We start from the raw sequence: 10,156 nt of genomic DNA on the forward strand, positions 1-10,156 counted from the left end.
CAACTTTACAGTTTGAGCAGGCCTGAGTTTCTTTTGTACTTTGGCTGTCTTGGACTTCTGCACCCATCACCGAAGAGGCTAATCCTCTCAAATGGAGCTGTTACCCTTGGCTGACCACTAGCAAACCGTATTTTTCAGAGTATAAGACGCATCCTTTTCCCTCAAAAAAGAGGCTGAAAATCTGGCTGTGTCTTATACCCTTAATGCATCATTTTTTTGCCTCCCGAAACCCCCACTTCACCAAAATGGCCATACATAGCTTTTAGAAGGCTTTCAGAGAACTCTTGGAGGATGGGGAGGGCAGAAATGAATGAAAAATTGTGTTTTTTTGCCCCCCAGCAGCACTCTATAAGCTTCCTAAAGGCTATGCATGCTCTCTTTTTGACATATATTGGCCCATTTCTGCGAAAAATGGGCCCATTTTTTGCTACTTTTTGCCCCATCACCACCCTCAGGAGCACTCTCCAAGCCTCCTAAGGGCTATTCATGCCCCTTTTAAAAAAAACAGGCTCATTTTCATGAAAAACAGTGTTTTGGGAGGTTTGCAGAGTGCAAACATGTTTTTTTAAAAAATAATTTCCTCTTCAAAACCTTGCTGCGTCTTATACCCTGAAAAATATGGTATATAGTTTAATAATGTTTCCTGTTTACAATCCTCAAAATGTTGTTTGGAAATTGTTTTGTTCAGGGACTGCAATGTTTACATATTATGACTCATGAAATATTACAGCTTCAGAGAACAAGATGGTTCATATCTTACAATTATTCATAAGTACTACAGCAGAGGCATGATGGAATGGGGAGAACAGACAACATTACATATTTTATGAATACACAGATGCCCAGACTTTTATTTTAATGAGCACTTAAGTCACTTGTCATTGGTTGTAACTGCAGAGTTTGGTCACAAACCTAAATCCTATTCTGTATAGAAAACTGATTGCTATAACTCATTTTATGAGGATTTTTTGCATGAGTTGCTGCCTGTTATTCAGCTCAGGTCTTATCAGGATGATGTAAACTTTGGGGGAGAAAATGAGGGTCAGTAATCCAGCACTTGAGGCTAAGATGGAGAAGATCTCCACAGCCACCATGTATTTCCCTTTGGTGCTCTGGTAGGCTGGGACAAAAGAGATCCAGACACTGCAAAAGAGAAGCATGCTGAGGGTGATAAATTTGGCTTCGTTGAAACTGTCTGGGAGGTTCCTGCCAAGGAAAGCCACTGTAAAGCTGATCATGGCCAAGAGGCCAATGACGCCCAGGACAACATAGAACATGGCAGTGGAGCCTTCATTGCACTCCAGGACTATTTCTGTAGGCAGAGAGTGCATGTCAAGATCTGGGAAGGGAGTGGAGTTCACCAACCACACAGTGCAAAGAGTAGTTTGAATGAAAGAACAGGAAAGCACTATAAAAAGTGCCAGCCTTCTCCCCACCCATGACCTCATCTGAGAACCCGGCCTAGTGGCCATGAAAGCGAGGACTACAGTGAGAGTTTTGGCCACCACACAAGAAACTGCCACAGAGAAGATGATACCAAAAGCAGTTTGGCGAAGGAGACAGGTTGCTCTCTGAGGTCGACCAACGAAAAGCAAAGGGCAGAGAAAGGAAAGCAGAAGGGAGGCCAGGAGGGTGTAGCTGAGGTCTCGGTTGTTGGCCTTGACGATGGGAGTGTCCTTGTGCTGAACAAAGACCACGAGGATCAGAGCTGTGATGGAGGAGAATAAAAGAGCAAAAATAGTCAAAGTGATCCCCAAAGGCTCATGGAAAGATAGGAAGCTGATCTCTTTTGGAATGCACTGATCCTGGGCTCTGGTGGGATAATGATCTTCTGGACACTGGTAACAAGAATCTATGTCTGAAAAGAAAAGAATACAACTTTCCTTATCTAGAAGTACAGAATTAAGATAAAGATAAGCGCGCCATCCATAATGTGAGTTCTAAAAACATGTGCCTGATTCTGAAGCAACTGTCTTTTCATTAGCTGTATTGCAGGGCTTAACATTCATTTGATTGCTGTTCATGCATTCAGTTTATACGCACTCTTCAGAAGCTTTAGGAAACACATCTAGCCCTCTATTGTCCTGCTTTCACTAGAACAAGAACCCATTGAGATGAATGGGGGAGTGTTCTGACCCAGACTTCACGATCCGCATTCAACAGCTTACTCATGAGGAGAAACCCCCTTTTCTTCAGAAAAGCAGGAATACATGGCATTCACTGACAAAGCTCCAGGTCACACATCCGTAGGTGATTCACAAGCCATAGCAGTCTCTGAGTTCCCTGCAAGGAGCCTCAATTAACTCTTCAATCCCAAAACAAAGAGCCCTGATCAGAAAGGAGCCTAAAAGGATGAAGTAATATATGAAAGCCACAGTGTACTTTTGCAATAGAAACTCTACTTCTCTATCTGATTGGCTGGTGAAGATGGATGGTAAAGATGTCTCTGGCATCTATACAAAGGAAAGGACCAATTTCTATTCAACCTGATTTTTTAATGTGAAGACTACCCAATAACCCAGTGTTGCCCAAGTATTTATTTATAGGGGGAAAATGTCCAGACCAAATGAAATTTCTAATGTTGGATTTTTCCCTTACCAGAGGGAGCCCACTTTTGGAGTACTGTGAAGCCATTACCATGACAACTCCACAATGCTGTTCAGTCGAAGCCATTTTAGGGCACAACAGGCTGTATCTTAACAGAATACACACCCAAAAGGATGTTAGGAGTGTCTTTTCCCCACAGTATTTGACTCCAGAGAGAAAGTCATCTGTGTACCAAGTTTGGTTGAAATTGCTTGAGGCATTCCAGAGTTATGCTGGAGCACACACGGACAAACACCAGAGGTGGGTTGTTACCCATTCAGACTGGTTCGGCCGAACCAGTAGTGGTATGCTGGCCTGGGTCACAGAACCGGCAGTGCCCCAGGCTGGACACACCTCTGAACCAGTTCCCCAGTAGCCATTGTCAGCACCACCATCTTGTATTTGAGTTCTGCGCATGCGCAGAACAATTTCCATTGAATTGCACATGCGCGCGCAGTGTGCATCCAGCGTTCACATGCCGCATACACGCAAGTGAACTGGCAGTAACGCCAGCCAGAACCCACCCCTGGCATGCATACATGCACACACACATTTTTATATAGAGAGATTTATAAATGCCTCCACCTATTTCCAAACTCAAACTCCGTCCATGATATCCTTACCCATCTGGTTTGAAACTTTTCCTCTTGGGCATGGAAGGCAATCGTAACAACAAAATGGCTTCCCTTCCTTCTTGCTCTTGCTGTGACCTTTACGGCAGGGTTCATTACACAATGACAGAGGCTGAGCCTAGGCACAAAGAGAAGCAGACAATGCAGAACGACTTAAATGCTGCATTGGGATAGCCACATAGTATTGGTTCCTATTAGACGACTGGAATCATACAGTAGTTTGACAAAGTCATGTACGCAGAGTAAGTGTCTCCAGTGATCAATACATTTATTCTTTCCACCTCACCTAAAAGCCATTACTGCAATCTTGCAGATAACTAAATGAAAAAAAATGTATTCAAATCACCCTGGATATGACTTAGATTGTATGCCTGGATACAATCTAAGCAGTGATGGGCTGCTGCTGGTTCGGACTGGTTCGGGTGAACCGGTAGTTGTGACCTACAGGTAGGCCCATGTGGCCACCCCTGCCCACGTACAATCTCATTCTATATCACTGTGTTTTTGATACTCCACGCATGTGCAGAAGATATGCATGAGCAAATTGCTGTGGTTTTTTTTTTGACACTGCATATATGCACGGAAGGCACACGCAAGCGAAATGCTGTGTGTTTGGATGCTGCATGCGTGTGCTCGTGAGCGTGCATTTACATTTCTGGTGCTGGGTGAACCGGTTGTTACAGTATGTGATGCCTACCTCTGGATCTAAGACATATGAAAATCTGGAAGGGAATTCAACTAATTGCCTTAATATGACCGCAGGGTTATTATCATTACCTGCGTCCTGGACCAAAGGGATGGACCCCAACTTTATATAGAAAATACCTGGTTAAATTTCCTTGGCCACTTAATGGCATTGACATAAACCCTGAATGCTTCTTCCTTGGGGGCTCTGGAATCAAATTTTCCCACTTTGACTCGATGTAGGCTTAGATTTGGGAATGTGACCCAGTTGATAATATCAAATCCTGCTTCCAAGTTCCCATTCTGATCAAAGGAAATCATTTTTCCAACACTGTTGTTAAATGAGACTTTTTGTAGATAGTGGTGGAACTAATTTCATAGCGGAACAAAAAAAAAATATAAGCGACATAGTTAGACCAAAACTATTCAACTACTGTCATATGTTACAAGGTATGAATATTTGAGAAGCCAAAATTAGCAATGCTTATTCAAACTATTCACTATTCAAAACCACAATTGACCTGGTCTGGCAATATTAACGTACTTATAATATGATGAAAAATATAAGCAGAATAGAGTCAAACTATCAGAGCATTTGCAATGTGACTACTATTAGGAGAAAACCTAGGAGCAACACACAGCACACAGAGACTTATACATTTAACAGTGGTTTATATATAACATATGAGAGGTGGGTTGCTAATTTCTTTTTACTACTGGTTTGTGCATGCTCCCACGCACACTCATGCATGTGTGCAACACTTCTGTGCATGCACAGAAGCGCCCAGGCAGGTAGGGGAAGACTTCCACCATCACTACTACTGGTTCAGCTGATCTGGGCCAAACTAGTTGAACTGGTAGCAACCCACCTCTGTAACATATACAAAAATATACATGGTAACTGACAAGTCAATCTTCTTCTTAACTCTATACGGAGAAGTCAGCACTGGATATCGGACACAAGGAGAGATACACATAGAGATAGATACACCTTCTCATGGCCTCCCTTAAATAGACACCTCTTAAAGTGGTAAAGACTTACGTGAACCCATTCATGGTCTTAAACTGGCTATGCCAATGTGGATTCATCTTCATTGGCCCAGCCTTACATTTCATCAGCTTTACAATTGCAACAGCTTTAAATTAGCTGGTCAGCTTTAAATCATCATTACCCTGATACAACCACGAACACTCTCAGCTGTAACTATGCAGTTTACACCACCAAAGACAAAAATAAAATGGAGAGATAGTAAATAAATCAAGCAATCTCAGCTATCAAGAGAATTACCTATCATAGTGACCAGCTTGAGTGGCAATAAATGAATAAAGAAGAAATGCAATGTTCTGTTTTTGGAGTTTCCAGATGATAGGAGGATCCCCTCTTTCTTTTTCCTTATTTGGGGGTCCCTATAACTCAGTTATCCTTCCCATAAAATGAAATTCATTTCCTATGACCTTTCCTCTAAGCCAGTGATGGTGAACTTTTTTGCAAACATGTACCAAAATTGTATGCATGCACGCAATAGCGCATGTGCCCCACACCCACAATGCAAATCTTTCTGAACTTCCAGTTTGTGCATTGGTCCCCTATTTGGCCCTCCCCAAGCTGTGGAGGCGTTCCTGAAAACAGCTGTGGGCCACAACATCAGCTTTGATAGAGGAGCAAGATAGGACAACCTATCTTTCTTGTGTTCATGTATTCACAACATTACCTGCCACAGCACTGGATTCTTTCATCCTTTCTCTGACATAGTTCTTTGTCTGAACTTTAAAGAAGTAATGGACTGCATTGCATGGGCCACAGCATAAACTGCATTGTAGACACTGTAGCTATGGGGAGTTATGCTCATGTCAAAGACAGACCTAGGAAGAGCTTCTAGTTTCTCCTCCCCACTGCAGCGATTCCAAGCATTCTCCTCTTCTGAAGAAGTGGGGAAGGAACAATCAAAAGCCTGTTTCCAAAAGTCTTTAATAAAACCATCTCCGGTCTCCATGTTAGGGTTTCTCATCCGAAGAAAATTTTGGAAACCCACCAGCTCCTTTGATTGCGTTGCAAAGGCTAAGGAACCATGAAGGATATCCAGATCCCAAAAGCGTTGAAAGGAAACTGAAGCAAACTCCATCTGTGCAGTCATCATCCAGACTTTCCCTCTCTTCATTGGTATGTCTTCAATTTCTGAAATTCTGGGAAACATCCTCATAAAGATTACAATGTGAAATTCACCGTGTATGAACACAACACTGGCCATGCTATTAATTGCCAGTCGGTATACAAGCACCCAGGATTCTATCATTTCATGTATGCCAGTTTTCAGATATAATGGTGGAAATTGTTCTATGAAATCAAAGCAGATGCCGCCCTTGGAAAACTTGGGAAGTTCGTTCTGTACAAACCAGAGGCTATTGTCATCTTCCATAAAAATGACACCAATCCAGGTCCACTTGAAAAGCAAAAGCAGCTGAAGTATCCCAACATACTGTTGGTTCCTACTAGGGAACATCCATTGCAAGAAGGCTTGTTGGGATGGGTCATTAATCAAAGGTGAAGAACCATATCCAAGCTATAAAGAAAAGGGGGAGAACACTAAGTATGTAGTGAAATGCAATAGGTTCTGACAGGTTCTCAAGAATTGGTAGTGGAAATTTTGAGTGGTTTGGAGAACTGGGAAATACCATCTCTGGCGGACCCCAGAGTGGGGTGGTAATGGAGCTTTTACAGTATCCTCCCCTGCCACACCCACCAAGCCATGCTCACAGAACTAGTAGTAAAAAAAACTTTTAATTTTACCACTGGGTGGGATACTCCAGCTGTTCGGCAGAGCGTTGCGTGGGTGCTGTACGCTCCGTGCGTGTGCGTGGAAGCCCCCAAAACCTCAAATACCAGTAAGTAGTGTGGGTGGGTGGGCCCTCTGGAGCACCATACCAGAACGGTACCCGGTGCTCCCAGCAGGCACCAGTACGTCTGTAGTGGGGCATACCAGTCGTAACCCACCACTGATCTGAAGATATTCTTCCTTGTGTAGAAGCATTTTTAAAAATGCCATCCTAGCTTCATAAGGCCGCAGGCAGTGGCTGACATTAGTTTCGTTTTGTTGCCAAAGGAAGGTCTGGAGGTTAATTCCAGCTTCTAGGTTTTAAAGCTCTGTCTCATGCTTAACTTTCAAAGTTATTTATTTATTTAACTTATATACCACTCAGGGGTGGGATTCAGCCAGTTTGGACCGGTTCAGGCGAACCAGTAGCTCCAATGATTAGTGTCCTGAAGGAGAAAGCCTAGATAAAAATTGTCTGCCCTCCCTAGCATGTTAAGCTAATTAAATATCCAGATAACATGATGTTTATTAAGCACTAATAAATGTAAACAAAAGAAAATTTAAAAACAAGCAAACAAACTTCATCAAGGATCAAGGGACACACTTTTATTTTTTTAAGGCACTAAGCGCTATGCAAATATCTTACCTGTGGTACCTTGTAGAAGCTCAGAAGGGTTGCCATAAAGAAGTTCACATCAGAGTTAGGTCCTCCAATGACTGCAATAGTGTCATCTTTACTGTCACACTTGTAGTTAGGGAAGAAGTTGCTCCATGTGGAGAGAAGCTCCAGTGAGGCGAGGTAAGTCCAACTGGCACCAAATTGGCTGTTATAGATGTGGAAGCCCAGGGAGATATTGGGTAATATCTGAGGATTTGCATTGATCTCCGTTATGGCAAATACAAAGGCCAAGATATGCTGATAAATCTGAGTCACAAACCTGCAGTGTGATTTACAAGCTGAATGAGTGCAGTTATTTATAGAAGTCAATAGGAGTCATCCAGGGCAAATATCCAAGGTCAGAGATATCTTAAAGTATCTATTTGTTTATGAAACTAGCTCATATTCATAGGAAGGATTACTAAAATTGATGGTAGACTTCCACATGATATAGGCAGCTGATATTTGGTGGACAAATAATCAGTGTTATCATATATATTTCTTTTAAGAAAGCTCTTAAATAGCCAACATGTTGAATCCAGGAAACAGAACATTTTGATGTGAGCCGCCTATGGTCTGACCTAACCATAGTACACAAAATTGTCTGCTACAATGTCCTATCTGTCAATGACTACTTCAGCTTCAACCTCAATAATACACGGGCAAACCATAGATACAAACTCAAGGTAAACCACTCCAAACTCAATTGCAGAAAATACGATTTCAGCAACAGAGCGATCAGTGCCTGGAATGCTCTACCTGACTCCGTTGTACATCCTCAACCCCCCCTCTTCAACCTCAAATTGCCTACCGTGGGCCCCACCCCATTCCTAAGAGGTCTGTAAAGTGGACGTGCATAAGCGCACCAGCATTCCTATCGTCCCTGTCCTACTGTCCCCATTTGTTTGTACTTACTTCCTTTGTTCATATCCATATTTATACTTATACCCGTTATCTTGTACATGCTTGACAAACCAAATAAATAAATAGATAGATATCTGGCACAAATGTTATGTGGCGTGGATATGGGCTGACTACCGCAACAGGAATTTTCAGACTACTAGTATGCAAAATGTGAATAGTCCTAGCACTTATGTTAGCTCATGTTCCCAATGTTCCTCTCTTGGTGGAATTGCCTGCTTAAAATAAAAAATCCACTTTATTGTAAGAAAACACCTTATGGAAAATGTACAATTAACAAGAACCTTGGCTTACCCAATCTCATCCAGGAGGTTGTGAGATGGATGTTGATTGAAAGTCATGGGGTCAGAAAATATGTAGGCTTGTGAGATAATGCCAGCAATAATGTGGTCCCCTGGCTGATAATACTGGTGGCGTATTGGCAAAGGGTAATAGATCTTACATGTACCAACTGGGACATTGGACACCGTCTCAGGTAGTAGCAGAAATATCAGGTAGAATGGCATCAGGTAGAAACAACTTCTTCTGGACATCAGATCTGGTCTAAAGTGTCCTGGAGGAGTTCTGGCTGACTTTAGTACCCTCTAACTCTTTTTTTTGTGTACTGGGAATGATTGGAGGAAAGTCCCCAACCAATCTGCATTGGGTATTTTTCTTGAATTGCAAAACATCATTTTGTAGCATACTTTGATCTTGGTTCTTTTCTGCCAAGGTGTATTAGTTGTCCTTTGGGAAGCGAAATAGGAGTTACCCTTGTCCTGTTGATACAGGAAAGATCATTCCCTTTGCAATATTGCAAGTTCTTTGTGATATTGTGGGAGAAAACAACTTAATTGCATATTTCAGCAAGCTATTCCTCTTTCTCATGAATAAGTTGAGAGGAATTCTCTCTTGCCATCCCTTTCATTTTCCCTCCCTCCGTCTCCAAGGTCCACGGGGACCCAAAAAGTCAAGGTGCCACCTCAAGCATTTTTGTGCTTGCTGTCTACACAAACACATAAAAGAAGGCACAGCCGTTCAATTGAACACTATCTCAACTATTTTTTGTTTCCCCTCACCAGAGATGAAATTCAAAATTTTTCCATACCAGCTCTGTGGGTGTGGCTTGGTGGTCATGTGACTGGGTGGGTGGGCATGACCAAGTTGATGTCACTTCTTTGTCCTTAATGACCTACAAAAAGAAGATATACTAATTATTATACACAATAAAATAAAATAAAAGAGGTACACAAATGCTTACATAAGAGTAATAAGACTCTTATTGCTCTTATGTAAGTATTTGTGTAACTCTTTTATTGTTTTGTGTATAATTGGTATATCTTCTCTTTGATTTTCACCCCGATCTATCTACTTATTTCCCCAATCTGGTGCTTTCCCCTTTGTTATTAAACTACATGTTCCAGCATCCTCGTAACCTCGGGCTTAACAGGAGTTTCTGTGTACTTAATAAAGTAGACAAGAACTGATAGAGGGGTATTGTTTTCCTGTTTGATAAGACTCTTATCTGTGATTAATATGTATATGTATATATACACACATACATATTATATACATAGGGAAATTAGGGAATTGTGTCTCCAAGGGAAGACTATAACTGAGTCAGCTCAGTTGCCACCAATATTTTGGGTCTTTCCTTTAAGTCAGTGGCCTCCAAACCTGGCAACTTAAGACTTGGACTTCAACTCCCAGAATTCCCCAGCCAGCATGGGAGAGGATGTAGGTGGGGCCAGCCAGGGGCTATTTTTTCCAGCTCTGTAAACCAATTCAAATTGTCCCTACCACTTCCCCTGAGCAGGGCTGAGGTGGTTGAAGTCCACCCCTGCTCCTCACCACTGTATTTCCTTTTTTGAAATTCTTTATAT

The 10,156-nt window shown here is 42.0% G+C and overlaps 1 pseudogene; it reads right to left on the bottom strand.

The window, feature by feature from the left end:
- Positions 1 to 950: 950 nt before the first annotated feature.
- LOC148046441 (vomeronasal type-2 receptor 26-like) lies at positions 951 to 8,800 on the bottom strand (annotated as a pseudogene).
- Between the last annotated feature and the right edge of the window lie 1,356 nt (positions 8,801 to 10,156).

The sequence above is a fragment of the Thamnophis sirtalis genome, unplaced genomic scaffold (assembly GCF_051295495.1).
Source record: "Thamnophis sirtalis isolate CommonGarterSnake01/CBP01778 unplaced genomic scaffold, rThaSir2_p1.2 scaffold_4, whole genome shotgun sequence".
NCBI classification, from domain to species: domain Eukaryota; kingdom Metazoa; phylum Chordata; class Lepidosauria; order Squamata; family Natricidae; genus Thamnophis; species Thamnophis sirtalis.